This window comes from Tasmannia lanceolata, unplaced genomic scaffold, assembly GCF_043159265.1.
Source record: "Tasmannia lanceolata isolate RefF3 unplaced genomic scaffold, GAP_Taslan_0.1 ptg000018l, whole genome shotgun sequence".
NCBI lineage: Eukaryota > Viridiplantae > Streptophyta > Magnoliopsida > Canellales > Winteraceae > Tasmannia > Tasmannia lanceolata.
In genome coordinates this window covers 69,153,988-69,163,274 of record NW_027518695.1, presented here as the reverse complement: position 1 = coordinate 69,163,274, position 9,287 = coordinate 69,153,988, and positions in this window count along the sequence as shown.

Genomic DNA, 9,287 nt, shown 5'->3' with positions numbered 1-9,287 from the left:
AAACAAGGCAGGATCCCAGAATCCGAGTAGTGTCGGCAAGACTTGCTTTGATACTTTTCTAAACTAGGGGCATTAAGACTGAGCAATCCGAAGGGGTTAATAACCATGACGAAAATCCCGATGACGGAAGGAAGTGCCTCTTGACATAGTTTTCGAGATTACTGTAGGAGTGGCTAGCCTTACCATAAAAAAATAACATATTTTATCTAAAAGTGAATCAAAATGTAGTCGAGTCCCTTGAATAATCTATACCTTCTTTGATAGAGTCCTTGGGAGTCTATTCCTCATTCATATTTGTTTTCTTTCAAGGTTAAAAAGTTGTATGGCACTGGAAGGAAGGGGTGTATACCTTCCAAAATGAAAGATCCTGGTTTAGGTATCCTACTCTGACAGACTGAATATGTCAAGTTTCATGCAGTTGGTAGGGGAAAGAGCGAACCTCACATAGTGGTCAATGAGAGGAGAAGTCTTTGAGCTTAGCCATTATCCCATCTTTATTCCAAAGAAAGAACCCATGCAAATCCAAAATTTCTTTATCTATCCTTGTTCTACTTTCCTTGAGACTCTTGTCATGGAAGTACAATACACTAGGGGCATCTTTTATGACTTGCGTCATAAAAGATATCAAGCATACAAAGGCAATCAGTGCCAGTGTTTACAACAAGTTGAAGTAAGAGAGATGCGAGCACGTCTTGAGCCAAATCTTTGAACTCTTCAGATGAGCCCTCTTTCTTAAAAGAGTCAAGTTCTAAAGAAAATCAATTTCCCCAGCGGAATCTAGAATTTGCTCCCACAATCGTCAAACCTTAGCAGAATGCTTTTCACTTGTTAAAGAAGGGTAAACACCTGAAAGCCCCGTCGAGTACTTAAGTCCGATCCTCAGCAAGGAACTCGTACTCCCATTTTTCTTAGCAAGAGACGTTTAATCCCAGAAAAATCAATTCTCCAATCAGTAAGTCTTCTGTGTAGGTCTTATGCATTCTTGGCTCTTCGTGGTCTACCATTCAAGTATACCATGGACCCTTGCTTCCCGAGTGGCTCTTCGTGATCTGCCCTTCAAGTTGTATCATGGACCCACTATCCATACTCATTCTATCCATCTCCAGTGCTTGTCATTATCCTTGTTCATTCTTGGCTCTTCATGGTCTACCGGTCAGGTACACCATGGACCCTTGCTCTATGAGTGGCTCTTTGTTATATATCCTTTAAGGTATATCATGGACCCACTATCCATGATCATTCCATTCATTCCCATTGCTTATCTTTGTTCCTATTGGGCTCTTTGTCGCTCATCGCTGCGGACCCCGGGTTTAATGCTTGGCTCTCCACGGTTTATTGTTGGGAACCCCCGATTCCTTTCCAGCTGGGCTCTTTGTGGTTGATTACCATGGACCTCAGATTTATTGCTAGGCTCTTCATGGTTTATTACCGTGGACCCTCGATTTTTGTCATCTTGGCTCTTCGTGGCATAATGCCACGGACTTTTGATATTCCCTGTGCGGCTTTTCATGGTTATTACTCTGGGCCCTCGATTTCCAGTTTCTTTTCAATTATAAAAAAATAAAAAAAATATAAAATCCTCATTGGAATTTGGAATTCAGATTTGCAATTTTCAAAATATAGGCAGAGTTTTTGGTTTACTTGTTTAAAGGGGCCAGTGCCCGCAAGATTTCATCAAATTTCTTTGAGTTGTACTTTGGGTAAAAGTCATGTTTTCCTAATCGCTTCTAGCTATGCTATGTTTTAACTATTTTTCATCCTCTCTGACCTCTAGGAGGTTATGTTAGGAGTGATCTGACCGTCATTTTCAGAATAAAAAAAAATTCGAGATATCATCACCCCATCCGGTATCGAAAGTTTGAGTCTCCTCAAACATTCTTTACCCGTTTTGTAATCCGGTAAAGAAAGTTTGAGTCTTCTCAAACATTCTTTACCCGTTTTGAAATCCGGTATTGAAAATTTGGGTCTTCTCAAATATTCTCTACCCGTCTTGTATTCCGGTATTGAAAGTTTGAGTCTTCTCAAACATTCTTTACCCGTTTTGAAATCCGGTATTGAAAATTTGAGTCTTCTCAAATATTCTCTACCCGTCTTGTATTTCGGTATTGAAGGTTTGAGTCTTCTCAAACATTCTTTACCCGTTTTGAAATCCGGTATTGAAAATTTGAGTCTTCTCAAATATTCTCTACCCGTCTTGTATTTCGGTATTGAAGGTTTGAGTCTTCTCAAACATTCTTTACCCGTTTTGAAATCCGGTATTGAAAATTTGGGTCTTCTCAAATATTCTCTACCCGTCTTGTATTCCGGTATTGAAAGTTTGAGTCTTCTCAAACATTCTTTACCCGTTTTGAAATCCGGTATTGAAAATTTGGGTCTTCTCAAATATTCTCTACCCGTCTTGTATTCCGGTATTGAAAGTTTGAGTCTTCTCAAACATTCGTTACCCGTTTTGAAATCCGGTATTGAAAATTTGGGTCTTCTCAAATATTCTCTACCCGTCTTGTATTCCGGTATTGAAAGTTTGAGTCTTCTCAAACATTCTTTACCCGTTTTGAAATCCGGTATTGAAAATTTGAGTCTTCTCAAATATTCTCTACCCGTCTTGTATTTCGGTATTGAAGGTTTGAGTCTTCTCAAACATTCTTTACCCGTTTTGAAATCCGGTATTGAAAATTTGAGTCTTCTCAAATATTCTCTACCCGTCTTGTATTTCGGTATTGAAGGTTTGAGTCTTCTCAAACATTCTTTACCCGTTTTGAAATCCGGTATTGAAAATTTGGGTCTTCTCAAATATTCTCTACCCGTCTTGTATTCCGGTATTGAAAGTTTGAGTCTTCTCAAACATTCGTTACCCGTTTTGAAATCCGGTATTGAAAATTTGGGTCTTCTCAAATATTCTCTACCCGTCTTGTATTCCGGTATTGAAAGTTTGAGTCTTCTCAAACATTTTTTACCCGTTTTGAAATCCGGTATTGAAAATTTGAGTCTTCTCAAATATTCTTTACCCGTCTTGTATTCCGGTATTGAAAGTTTGAGTCTTCTCAAACGTTCTCTACCCGTTTTGTATTCCGGTATCGAAAGTTTGAATCTTCTCAAATATTTCTTTACCCGTTTTGAATGATCTGGCTCTCGATTCCAGGATAAAAACTCGATGTATCCGGTATTGAAAATGTGAGTCTTCTCAAATATTCTCTACCCGTCTTGTAATCCGGTATTGAAAGTTTGAGTCTTCTCAAACATTCTCTACCCGTCTTGTATTCCGGTATTGATAATTTGAGTCTTCTCAAATATTTTTTTACCCGTTTTAGCACCCGATAATTAGCCAAGTGATTCTTGGTTTAAATTGTCAATCAAAATCTTCATTCTTCAATGCAAGCACCGAGTTAAGAGTCAGTGAGAAGTTATCTCCCCTTTGCTTTTAGTCTTTGAGTTTCATAGTGTTACTTTGATATTTTACCTTTGTGAATACCATTTTAGAATCAAAACCCAAAAAAATTATTTTGTTTTGACAATCGGGTCGGCCAAAATGTGTTGTCTTGTCAGCTTTGCCAATCGTGTGACAAGCACACTCTGCCAAAGAGGGGCATCTGTAGACACCCCATTTTGACCGTGCCCTGCACCTCCATGTTTTGTGCTTAACTTTCCCAAATCAGTGCGTTGGGGTCCCAAATTGCACCCTGAGCTAGCTTAGGGTCCCACCAAGGTCCCTGTGAAATTTCGTCAAGATCCGACCACGTTTGCCTAGCGAACGAGCTAAGTGTAGACACCCCATTTTGACAGGACCCTAAACCCGCGTATTCGAATGAAATCCCGAGGTCAGGCGGAAAATGAATGAATGTGGGGCCCGCTGATATGGGACCCGATTGTGTGGGGCCCGCTTGTGTGGAACCCGCTTGTGTGGGGCCCGCTGATGTGGGATCCGCTCGTGTGGGGCCCGCTCGTGTGGGACCCGCTTGTGTGGGGCCCGCTTGCGTGGGGCCCGCTTGTGTGGGGCCCGCTGTTTTGGGACCCGCTTATGTGGTCAAAGAGAGAATAAGGACAGTCATCATTTTCTTGGTTTTAAAAATGGGCGTAATGAGTAATTTTGGTTTTCGTATGGCATCCGATGCCATTTGAAAATTGTTTTTTATTTTTTTATTTATTTTTTTGCAAAATTTAAGGGAATTTGGGGGGGACAAGAGGGGGACAAAAAATTCTCATTTTCTCCCATCATGATGACTCATGATGGGTCTTCTGATCTCTCTCGCGAAGAAAACCAGGGAGAAGAAAACCAAAAAAAAAAAAAGAAAAGAAGGGAGAACGAGAGAGAGGACAGTGAAAAAAATCAGAGAAAGACCAAGGAAAAGAAAAAAAAGAAAAAAAAGAAAAAAAAAGAAAGAGGGAGAGAAAGAGAGAATTGCAGAGGGAGAGAGCTCATCATCTCCGGCAAATCCGCCGGAGATCCAACCTTCATCTCCTCTTCCCTCACCGGCCGCCACCACCGCCTTCTCCGGCAACCTCTACACCTCCAATCCTACGGCTTCCATTTTCTCCGGCCGTGTTCTGATCGTCTTCCCCCATTTTCCTCCGGCCTTTTCTGCAAATCTGAGATTCATTTTTTTCGATCTAAGCTCCGATCTGAGATCCTTCTCTGATACTTCTCCGATCCATCTCCGATTCATTTCCGATCCAAACCTTAGCTCCGATCGTCTTCTCCGATCTTTGTAAAAGAAGGTATTTCCCTTCATAATTCTTCTCATTTTATTTTTATATACTTTCAATGCTTATGCTTAGAACTGGAAATTTAAATCATGTTTTCTCTGGATGTTAGCTTTTCCTGTGTGATTTTTATTTTTTTATTTTTATTTTTTTTTTATATACAAAGTTTATGTTTCAGTTGATTGTATTTGAGTAGATTTGAATAGGAATCTGCTTTCGTTGTTTTAATGGATGTTCCTAACAATTTGGTTAAAAAAAAATAATAATAATAATAAGAGAAAAAAACTACTGTGAAAGGAAGTCTTCGCTGGATTTTCTGAGATTTTGATATTTCTAGTTATGAGGGCCCGTTTGTGTGGGACCCGTTTACGCTGATGTGGGACCCGCTTTGTGTGGGACCCGTTTGTGTGGGACCTGTTTATGTAGGGCCCGCTGATGTGGGACCCGCTGTGTGTGGGACCCGTTTATGTAGGACCCGCTTGTGTGGGGCCCGCTGATGTGGGGTCCGCTGATGTGGGACCCCTTTGTGTGGGACCCGTTTGTGTGGGACCTGTTTATGTAGGGCCCGCTGATGTGGGACCCGCTGTGTGTGGGACCCGTTTATGTGGGACCCGCTTGCGTGGGGCCCGCTGATGTGGGACCCATTTGTGTGGGGTCCGCTGGTGTGGGACCCGCTCGTGTGGGACCCGCTAATGTGGGGCCCGCTTGTATTCAAAGAGATAAAAAGGACATCATCATTTTCTTTAGATTTTTGCATGATTTTTAAGCATTTAAATGATTTTAATTCATTATTAAATGTGTATGCTTAAAATCACGATCTGCATGAGTGTTTCAAATCCGTTTCGTCCCAAAATTTAATACGATGTTCTACTTGAATAGAGTAAAATAACTGTCAGATCGGATCGGACATTGGATCAAAGGTTTTCAAAAATTTGAGTGAAGAGTGGTATTTTATTTAAAATAAGGGTGAGTCTTAGCCTTGCTTCCCCCTTTGCAAGGGCAATGATAAGGTTACTTGGAGCCCATTTTTGTGTGTGTTTGGGAGACCCGCCCGGTCTCATTCTCTCGTTAGTCCTCTTTGTGTGCCGTTTGGTTTTGGGGAACACCCTACTCGGCTTGGCTTCATACCCCTACCCTTATGGGTATTGGGTTGCACATTTGTTGCACCCTACGGCTAGGTAGCTGTCCGGCCCGGCTGGGTGTTTCACCTTTGCTAAATATGCACAAGGTCTCTTATTCCTTTTAGACCCGCCCGGTCTCATTCTCTTGTTAAACCTCCTCTTTGTGCGCCGTTTGGTTTTGGGAGAACATCCTACTCGGCTTGGCTTCATACCCCTACCCTTATGGGTATTGGGTTGCACATTTGTTGCACCCTAGGGCTAGGTAGCTGTCCGGCCCGGCTGGGTGTTTTACCTTTGCCAAATATGCACAGGGTCTCTTATTCATTTTTACGTCATTTGTGTCTCGGAGACAAGCCTCGTCTCATATAGAGAGTTTCCCCTTTATGAGGCTTACCTAGCCTCATGTTAGAGTGGCCTCTCCTTTTAGAGTTGAGTCTTTAACTCGGTAGTGTTATTAGAGAGTCTCTGACTCATTTGTTCCCCCCCTTTAGTGTTGTTAGTTCGGAGTTTCTCCTTTAGAGTTGTTGATTACTTCGCTCTTATTGGAGACTAACTCAGTCTTATTAGAGCTTTGCTTGCTTGGGATCTTGGATCGTTTTCTCTCTTTTTGGGACACTATCTTTCTTGTTGTGGTTCGTCTCTTTGAGGCGTTAGTTGCTTATTCGGGGTTTCCCCTTTTGGATTTAGGGCTTTGCCCTAGTTTATGGTTGTTCTTGCGTGTTCCCTTTAAGATTGAAAACATTTAAAGATTCTGAGCATTGGAAAAGCTTTAAAATCCAAAAAAACATTTGAAAACTTTAAAAATATCAAAAAAACATTTGAAAATATAAAAAACCTTAAAAAAAAAATCTAAAGTGTTGAGTGTTTCTTTTAGAAGCGTAGTTTGAGAGTTCGTTTCGAACTACGTTGGCTTGATCCTCTCTCACGAGGTACGTAGTGCAGCTTGGGATTTACATCCCAAGTCCAGCCAAACTTTTTTGTAAATAAATGTTTTAAACCTTCTTCAAAAACCTTTAAAATCTTGTTTTCAAAGGATCTTCCTCTAGAGTTAGGAGTTTCTCCTAGATAGAGAGTTTTAGAGTTAGGGTTTTTCTTTTGATAGGTTGTTTGATTGTTTGTTTGCTGTGTGTTTGTTTTAGAGTTAGGGGTTTGTCCTAGAGTTATAGGAGCGCCTCCGTCCGGTCAGTTGGCGATTCACATCGCCGACTGATGACTAGGTCTAGGATGCGTTAGTGATCCTATTGTTTTCCTTAGGACACACAGCCTAGTTATACATAGGTTGTAGGAACCACCTGCATTAGCCTAGGGCTAATCTGCATTTAGTTAGGGCATATAGGGTGTCCTAAAATTCACAATTCACTGGAATTTAAATAATCGTACAATAAACTTTAATAATTGGTCCGGTCTTTTAGATCGAGTCTAGGATAGAGGGCTAGGTGTCTTAGGCATCATAGCTTAGAATAGGCGCGAAGAACTACGTTGCCTTGATTCTCGTGGAGGCGGGGATACGTAGGCTTCTTTGGATGAATACCAGACCATCCGAGGACTCGGGCTAATAATTTAGAGTCTTAGGATTTGTTGTGTAGTCATCGTATGTTTTGATGTGTTTTCTTACTTTTTGTACTGATCCTATACCTTTAGCTATAGCTTGCATGTGTTTGCACATCAGAACTTAGACACCCATTAGGCTTGTCACTCATAACCTAGCTATGCTTAGGTGGCACATCTTTCATTTCATTTTATGCGCTTATTATATTATCATCAGGAAATGCATGCTTAGGTAGACGATTCCTGATGATTGTTCCCATTTCATATGATTTTTACCCAAACTTCTTTGGAGTTAATAATAAATGGCATAAGAGACCAAGTGTTCGCACTCGGGCGAATTGGGGGCGCCTAACCCCTTCCCCATTCGTAACCAGGCACGGACCCTTTGTATCTCTGGTTATCCATTGCAAACAGAGCATTTGTTTTGGTTCCATGGCTCGTCCATGGATGGCGACTCTGAGTTCTTTTTAGGTACATCTCGGTTTCGAGCCCTGGCTCCGGATCGAGACATATCTCTTTCTTTTTATATCGCCACTCGAGCTATGCTGTGAGGGTGGCATCCGTTCCGAGAGTTCCCTGGCAGAGCTCTCATTCACGTTGTGGAGATCCAGAGGGTGTTAGGGACTTGTTCCCTCACCGTCCTCGGATCGGGGTCCACAAAGGGAAAATGTGTTTTTGTTCGAAGGGGGCATTTTTGCATGTGGGGTGCATGTGGGTCCCACCCTAATGCAAAAACCCAAATCGATTTTTCATTTTTCAAATTGAATTCCTGTTACAAAGCTGCTAGCCAATTTTCGATTTCGTTTTTTGACTATTAGATGGCCGAATATGAAAAAGTCATAAACTACAAAGTTGTAATCCTTTCAAAGTTGCTCGAAACGAGTACTCATTTTGGCCAAAAGGTCAGAGAGTTGACTATTTTAGTAAAACGGATCTATAAGCTAAATACACACTTGTATTTAATTTTTCTTATTACATAAACTTATTTCCTCCCATCGAATGAGATAAAAGCTCTATCCATAATATTCTATAATTTTCAAAATACCCCTAAGTTATTAACTCTTTGGGTATTCCAAATGCATCATACGGTGGTGTGTATACACCAAAGGAACTACATAAATCTTTTCCCTCACATCAAATGCGACGAATCTAGTCTGTCCTTGCAATCTAGTAAATGCGGGACCCTTATCCAAATGATATAAATGGGTCACTCGAGTTATGAGTGGGTTCGTTGTAGGGATCTTACCGTCGATCCTGCAAAACCCAATAATGGCCCCACTGCGATTTTGCTCAGTAGTCAATAACTACAATCGCATTGGATCAGTATCCTCCATCAAGACCTAAGCCTGATGATGACCGTCAAATCATTGTACCCCTAATCACATCTGATATTTCCAATTCCTTTCTCCATTCTCAAATCTACTAAGTTAGTTCTACGGGAGTTGGACAATTACTACCTCTGGGCCCACTCACGCTATACCTTCCAGTCAAGTAGTCAGGGGCCCACAAATGCATTTGCAAAAATCATTTAAGAAAAATACTAGTGTTTTAATAAAACATTTGATAAACCATTCATCCAATTCGCTTGGCCAAGCTATTTTATAGGTCTAGTGCTCTGACTGAAACTGTAGATGATATCCCCCTAGTTGTGGTGGAGAATTCCATGCCGAGCATCACTATTAGCCTCGTGGGTTTGTCCAAGACTTCTTTATTCAAAACTAATGAATGTCGGGTCGGGGGTTTCTGCCTTGTCATAAAAAAGGGGAGTTGGGTAAAGCAAACTCCCTCCTTGGACGAGCATTCTACCCTCTTAATATCTCTAGGACCACGGTTAGATAGACTAAGAATCAAGGCCGAGCTCATTGACCAATATGACCTCTCAGGTCTAAGGACATGTAAAGGGTCATGTCTAGTGGAATA